At 40.0% G+C, this 8,209-nt stretch overlaps 1 pseudogene; it reads right to left on the minus strand.

Annotated features, from left to right (window-relative positions):
* Window positions 1-6,441: 6,441 nt before the first annotated feature.
* On the minus strand, window positions 6,442-7,765 carry LOC101992259 (annotated as a pseudogene).
* Between the last annotated feature and the right edge of the window lie 444 nt (window positions 7,766-8,209).

Below are 8,209 nucleotides of genomic sequence, written 5' to 3' on the forward strand. Positions count from 1 at the left end.
GCTCCTCCAGCCTATAGCCGCTGAGATACCAGCCCATTGGGGCGTGGTCTCTCTCCCTTTAAAAAAGCGGCCACTTCCTTCTCTGTGCTCTTCACTTCCTGCTCCGCTGGCGACTAGGCTCCCTTCCTGGTTGCACAGAGGGCTGACGGTGATCTGTAAGTTTTTTCCCCTTTAAATAAATACCACCCTATTAATCATAATTCCAAACTGCTGTGGCATTGTTTGTGACTTATGCCTTCAGGGGAGGGAGTGGGTGGGACTTGTCTTTTAAAGGAACAGAACAGACTATTACACAAAGCATAACCAGAACAGTTATTTGTTCTAATACTTGAGACATCAAGCCATTAATTCCTGAGCAAAGCATTTGATGTTTGAGGACAGTGAACACACCCTAGACCGATTATCTTTTTTTTCCTTATACATTCTTTTTTATTTAAAAACAATATTTTTTCAGTTTACATACCAATCCTAGTTCCCCCTTCATCCCCTCCTCCCACTCCCCACATTTTCCTACCCACCCCCCAGCCACTCCTCAAAGAGGGTAAGGCCTCCCATGGGAAGTCAACAAAGTCTGACTCATCATTTTGAGGCAGGATCAAGGTCCTCCCTCTATACAAGGCTGAGCAAAGTATCCCGCCAAAGAGAATGGGCTCCAGAAAGCCAGTTCATGCACTAGGGATAAATCTTGTTTGCTTAGGGTCTCAGCTGGAGTCAGCCTTATAGATTCCTGGGAATTTCTCTAGGGCCAGGTTTCTGCTAACTGTATAATGGCTCCCACAATTAAGCTATCTCTTTCTTGGCTCTCATCTCTGTCCTTCCTCCATCTCGACTATCCCATTCCCTCAAGTTCTCCTCAACCCTCCTCCTTCCCTTCCACGCTCCCTTTCCCACCCCCTCCCCCATTCTCTCAATTTTGTCAAGGGCATTCAAATTGGAAAAGAAGAAGTCAAATTTTCATTATTTGTAGATAATATGATAATATATACAAGTGACCCCAAAAGCTCTACCAGAGAACTCCTACAACTGATAAATACCTTCAGTGATGTGGCAGGATATAAGATCAACTCAAAAAAATCTTTAGCCCTTCTTGCTTTTGGTATGATTGCCATTTTTACTATGTTGATCCTTCCTATCCAAGAGCATGTGAGATCCTTAGACCAATTATCTTAAAGGCAGCCACACCCTAAGTCAAACCTCCTAAAGAAATAGAGAAAGCATACTTGAATTTTCTGACCTTTGGTCAGGGTGGAGAGGATCCACCTCGATGGGTCATCTAAAATACTGAGTAACAGAGTAACCACACCCCAGGTTAGGATATCTTGTTTTGTAGCCACATCTGTAGTCAACACTTTGAAAGAGCAACAATAAACTCAAACTCTCTGATCTTCAGACAAGGAATAGGCTCAAATTTTTGGGTTCCTACATTTACCTTCAACACAATATGCTTTTATATGAAGATGGAGATGAAGACTAAACCCATGGTGACAAATATAGATCCTGACTACTGCTTGTGCAGAAGGAAAGTAGACACTACTGAGAGGAACCTGAAATGGCTGAGTCACCATTTACTCTATCGTTTTTCTTGTTTCTGTGTCCTCAGATGACATCTGTAATGTAAGGGCTTCTGCAATCTCAGATTCTACAAAGCAGAAGTTTCAAATAATTTTAAACTATGAACTCCTTCAAAACCCCTAAATATGCAGTATTGCTTATATTGTATCTATATATATATATATATATTAAGGAAATTTTGAGGAAGGTAAATTATAAATCTGATGTGGGATTCCCCTCTGTATGCTGTGAATGCCATTAGTTAATAAAGAAGCTGTTTTGGGCCTGTGATAGGGTAGAGCAGAGCTAGACAAGAAAAAATAAAGTGAATGCTGGGAGAAAGAAGGTAGAGTCAGAAAGAAGCCATGTAGCCCCACCAGAGACATACGCCGGAACTATACCCACAACCTCGTGGCAAAACACAGATTAATGGAGATGGGTTAATTTGAGATATGAGTTTTCCAGAAATACGCTTAAGCTATTGGCTAAATAGTATTGCAAAAAATGCAGTTTCTGTGTGATTATTTCAGGGCTGAGCAACTGGGAACAAACAAGCGGCCTCCTACTACATAAATCCATGAATTTTTGAAATAAGTAGTAAAATAATGAATATAGGGAAATACTAATACTCTTTTCTTCTGGTCTTCTATGAATCATTTAAATATTTCCTAGATATATGAGCATCACTTTAAACATTGTTGCGCTAAAGGAAAAATTTTAATTTATTATACTAGTAATTAAATTCTGTAAATACCCCCCACATTACTATACCCATAAGCCACAAGTTTCTTGGTTTGGGTTGTTTTATTTTGCTTGTAATTTTTGTTGAAATGGCAGACATTCTTCATACTTATTGATTATGCTTCAAAAGAAGGCAGAATATTTAAAATCATGGCTAACACTGAGAACATGTACTGAGAAATGCATCATTAATCAGGTTTCATAATTGTGTGCATATCAGAGTGTACACATATAAACCTGGGTAGTCTAGCCTACTGTAGGTCTAGGCTTATAAGACATGTGCATTCATACATCTGTGTTTGCATATATCTGAAAGTATTATAGGGTTCAACTGAAACAACAGACTAAATGAAGCACAAGAGAAAATATCAGAATCAAGAGTAGAGGTAAGTACGAAGATGTATGAGGCAAAGAATGCCATAGCATGGTGTACTGTTTTATGCTTAAAAATTTTTTGGTTCATATAATGAGCATCACATAATGGTTAAAAGTATAGAGAAATAAATTCATCAACTATAAATTTTATAACTATCAGGTCTAGTCATTGCACATAATTATATATGCTACAAATGTATATAGCTACAATGCAGAAGGTTTATTTCATTAGCGTCACCAGGAACATGTGAATAAAGCATTGTACTATATAGCATTATAATAGTCATACTAGCACGAATAAAATTTTTTCAGCTGTCATGATAACATGGAACCAGTATTAAACATGTGGCCAAAAAAAATAAACATGTGGCCATTTGTTCACTGAAATGTTTTATATGGCTCATTATTATGTTTATTGTTTATCTGCAGGAAATATATTTTAGTGAAGAGTAATGCACACATATGTGTATATCTATATATGCTCAGCTTTTCTTTCCTCACTGAGCTCTGTGGCACTAAAAGTTGGTCCCTGTACAGGGAATAGTCAGTCCTGGTTGACATACCTCCAAATATGCATACTGAATTACAAAAATTAGTATCCAAGAGAAACTACTTCCAAGTAACAGATGAATTTCAAACAATTTAAAAATATGTATAGCAATACAAAGTATACAGTTCAGCAAGAAAAAGGCAAACACTTCAGGTTTGGGGCTTTTGAATTTCAAAGCATTTAAAATATTTTATTCTGTGTATATGCATATGTGTGTGTCAGGATATTCACATAGTGGTCAAAGGACAACTTGAGGGGCTTGGTTCTCTTTTTCCACCATGTGGGTTACAGGAGTCTAACTCAGGTCATCAGACTTGGCAGCAAATTTCTTTACTAACTAGGCCATCTTGCCAGTCCCTAATAAGTTTATAAAGTGAAAAATTTAGTGGATTATTCACAGAGCAATTTATTTTATTGATCAAGAAGCAAATTTTAAAAAAGAAAAGAAACTGCTAGTTAGCTTTTGTTTTCTTGCTGTGACAAATATTGGCATCTTAAAGGTGGGAGGATTTATTGAGTTGCGATTTCAGAAATTTTGGTCTATTGTCAGTTGGTTCTGTTGTTTCTGGCCTGCAGCAAGGCAGAGCATCACAGCCGAGGGAAATGGAAAAACAAAGATGGTCACTTTATGGTAACAGGAAGCAGGAAGAGAGAGGACAATGAGAGGTTGCTAGATGAAATTCACTATTTAAAAACATGCTCTTGTTTATTTCAATTCTTCGACTTGACCCATTTACTACTGCCTCCACTTAATATTTGCAAATTATAACTTTATTGATGAATTCATCAACTGGCGAAGTTAGTGCCTTCATAAGCTGTTCAATTTTCAGTGATTTGAGGCCCCAGTTGGGGATCAAGCCTTCCAAGATGAGGCTTTTCAAAGGACACTATATTCAAACCACGGCATTACGTTTAGTGACCATTATCTTTAGTCCTCAGGGACCTGGCTGCTACTACATCTGCCCTGGAAGAGCTCAGATGGGAAAAAAACAGGAGCCCCGGTGGGAAGAAGAGTGCAGAGTAGCAGGAGATTGCTGTCGAGATGGTTCCAAGCTGCAACCTCCCTGTAAAACTGGCAATTTCTCAGTGTTTCAGCATGCGATTCATTAATTACACTTTGAGGAATTTGGCAGCAGCAACAACAAAAAGTATCAAACCATATGTGCAAAGATTCCTTCCTATCAGAAGACTCATATTGGTCTGCCTCATTATAACTTTAATCTGGAACCAAATTTAAATAGGTAAAATAATGCACCACTCACTGCTAATATGATGTATCATACATTAATTGATTTATATATGTTAACCCATCTTTGTTTCACTGAAATGAATCCCATTTGATCATAACATGATTTATGAGGCATTATTAAATCCTGTATCCTAATAACTCAAAATGGATAGAAACAGGTTTTTTGTTTGTTTTTAAGTACTTATTGGGGAGGTTGGCCTGTAGTTTTCTTTTTCCAGTATGTCCTCATCTGGTTTGGGGATAAGTACAAGGCGGAGTTTATAAATTAAGTTTGGAAATATTCCTTCCTCTTCATTAGAAGAATGTGAGAAGAATTAGACTTAGATATTCCTTAAAAGTTCAGTGGAATTCAATAATGAAGCCATTTGGCCAGTGGTTTTTCTTTAAATCACTGATGCAACGTCCTTACTTGATATTGAGCTGTTTGGATTTTCTTTTCCTCCATAATTCCATCTTGTTAGAAATATCAAAGAATTTATACACTTAGTCCAGGCTATCCAATTGGTTAACTTCAGTTCTTCCTATCAGTCTCTATGGTATTAGTGCTAATGCCTTCTGTATCTCCTGTGCCGCCTCTGATTTTACTCATTCAATTCAACTTTTCCCTCCTTTTAAGTCAAGATAAAAAATAACTATATTAATACTTTTAAAGAATTAAATCTGAGTTTTATTGACAAGGTCCAGTGTTCTTCTAGTCTCTAATCTATTTTTGCTTTAATTTTTATTGTTTCTACCTTTCTTCTAACCTTGGTTTTACTTAATTTATTTCTAGGCTTTGAGGTACAAGTTAGGTTACATATAGATACTGTTTTTTTATTAGTATAGGCATTTATAGCTATGTTTTGGAAAAACCTCATGTATTTTGGTCTGTGGTTTCCATTTTTGTCTTAAATTTTTTAAAATTTCTCAGGATAGAGAGATAGATAAATGGTAAGAAGACTAGCTGCTCTCCCAGAAGACTCAGCTTTGATCTTATAGAAAGGGCATCTAATTACCTCCTGACCTCCTCAGGTACCAGGCATGCACGGACATACATGTAGACATGTAAAATAAATGGGATTCATTGTTCAATCAAGTATGTTATTCTGCTGTTGTTTTACCCTTTCAGTTTTGTTTTTATATATTTAGGTTTCTTATGTTAGATACATAAATACTTACAAGTGCTATATGTTTCAGTGATGGATTTGTCACATAATAACACTACTTTCTTTGTGTTACCCTGTTTTTCTTTGGTTACCAATGGCATCCCTCACTTGAAACATATTTGGGCCCTTAAAACAAAATCTTTTATAGCAAATGAATAGCTATATCTTATTTTTATCCATTCAGACACTATTTCTTAACTGATGTATGAAACATAAATATTCTACATATTAATGAGGTTGCACTTAAGTCTTGAGATGTGTAGTTGTATAATGTTTATGTGCAGATATAGACATTTTGTAGGATGCTGTGCTTGTTTTGTGGATGCTGTGATCCAAACTTCATGTGTATAGCAAACATTCTTAGCTACTGAGCCATCTCTTCAGACCAATTCTTTTTCTCATAATCTTTTATGTATCTATGACAAATCTGTTTTTGAGTTACTATGTCAGTTACATGAAATAACATGTAATATTAAATTGATAACTGTAATCGTATCCCCAAACTCTATAGTGCAGATGAAAGTTTTTGTCCCACCTGGTTCCACAGTCATTCAGTCCCAAATAAACACCCAGAGGCTTATATTAAACCACAGCATTTACCCTTTATTTCCTTTTCAAAACAAGAAACTTGAATCTAATCTCCTTTTCTTTTTTTTCTTTTTCTTTCTTTCTTTTTTTTTTGAAAGCTCCTTCTTGGCTTTATCAAAAGCTCTAAGGTAGGACTCCAAACAAGGCTGTCACAGAATTGTCCTAACAGGCCTGTCCATCCCCAAGTCCCACAACCACATCTGGACTAACGCACACCAGCTTGAATAATGTGTTTGCAACCTTCAGTCTCTCCGTGGTCTCTTGATTTCTTTCCAGCGTTCAGTGGAGTCTCTGGCCTAGCCTCTTCTGTTTCTGCCTCTTGAGAGAGCTGCTGTCTCCTCTATTAGCACCAGCTCCTTGTTCCTCACACTCATTACCGTCCTCCCCAGAATCCTCACTGTCGTCCTCAGACTCATCGACATCATCCACGGGCAGCCGGGTACTAGTCACAGGGCTGTTGAGGTTTGCAAACTCTCGCCCAGAGTCCACATCAAAGGGATCAATTTCCTCTTCCTCAGGGATGTTGGCCAAGTAAGTACCCGTGTTCAGCCTGCAGCACTTCCTCTGAGCCGCAGCTGCATACTTATCCAGGAGCTGTCGGTTCAGGTCCAGGAAGCCCTTGCCTGACTTAATTTTTTTTCGTTTATTTATTTATTAAAGATTTCTGTCTCTTCCCCGCCACCTCTTCCCATTTCCCTCCCTCTCCCCCAATCAAGTTCCCCTCCCTTGTCAGCCCATAGAGCTATCAGGGTTCCCTGCCCAGTGGGAAGTCCAAGGACCACCCACCTCCATCCAGGTCTAGTAAGGTGAGCATCCAAACTGCCTAGGCTCCCACAAAGCCAATACGTGCAGTAGGATCAAAAACCCATTGCCATTGTTCTTGAGTTCTCAGTAGTCCTCATTGTCCGCTATGTTCAGTGAGTCCGGACTCGCTGACTTAAACTTTTGAAGCAAAATGATTGCAACATCTGAAAAGCCTACAGTGCACAAAGCAGCCACAAAAGCTTCCACGCAGGAAAGTCTGCAGGGCCAGCCATAGTTTACAGGGTTGGCAGCCAGGAGGTAAGGCAGGAGCCGCAAATGGCTCCCTCGCATCTTCCCAAAGGGTGTCCCATCCAGTCTGGCCCAGGAGCAGTCTATGACAGCGACCCCTGACTGTGCCACCAGCTGTCTGCCAGAGAGTGTAGGGGAGGTTCTGTCTGCGGGAGATACATACTGAGTGCCTAGTGGGCTGAGCACCAGACCGTCAAATCTTTGGCCCAGTCACAGGCAACGTACCAGATCCAGGTGGGCCAGTTTATGGCCTGTGCAGCTCCCGGGGTCGCAGTGACCAAGCTCCCACATAGCCAGGGGACAAGGCAGCGCCGCAGGGCCCCAGCAGTCCTGGCCCTTGGCCTCCTCAGGCTGCACGGATGCCCTCAGGGCAGCGCCCACCTCTTCAGCGAAAGTGTCCAGAGAGCGGCAGCAGCCGCGGGGGGGGGGGGGGGGAAGGAACGGGATGACGACGACACGCCGAACCCCACTGCTTTCCGCCCTGGACCCCCGAGCAACCTTCCTGCGGCCCATACCCCAGATAAAACTCTCGGCCACAGGGTTTGTTCGTGCAGTGTGCCTCTAATCTCCTTTTCTTTAGCTTTTTATTCTGACCATTATCCATAACAACTTGCAACGAACAACCTTAACAAAGACAAACATCCATAATCCATTTTTTAGAGGGGATGTGGGCACAATTTTCTAGGCTATTTCCTGCTGACTGGGGGCATTGGGTAATCTTTGGGGATCCCTGAGAAAATTTAGGATTATGGTCAAATCCTGACTGGAGTATTCTGTGAGGCTGGATCACCTCAAGCAGACACCTTGAGGCTGTTCTGAATATAGAACTCAGAGGAAACTGCAATATAGACTTTCTGAGACATTGGATCATCTGGGCCATCCATTTTTATCAGAGATTTTTCAGGGGGTATATCTTGATCAAACCTGATTTTTCTTAACCCAGAATGACTCAACAGC

This window comes from Microtus ochrogaster, unplaced genomic scaffold (assembly GCF_000317375.1).
Source record: "Microtus ochrogaster isolate Prairie Vole_2 unplaced genomic scaffold, MicOch1.0 UNK17, whole genome shotgun sequence".
NCBI lineage: Eukaryota > Metazoa > Chordata > Mammalia > Rodentia > Cricetidae > Microtus > Microtus ochrogaster.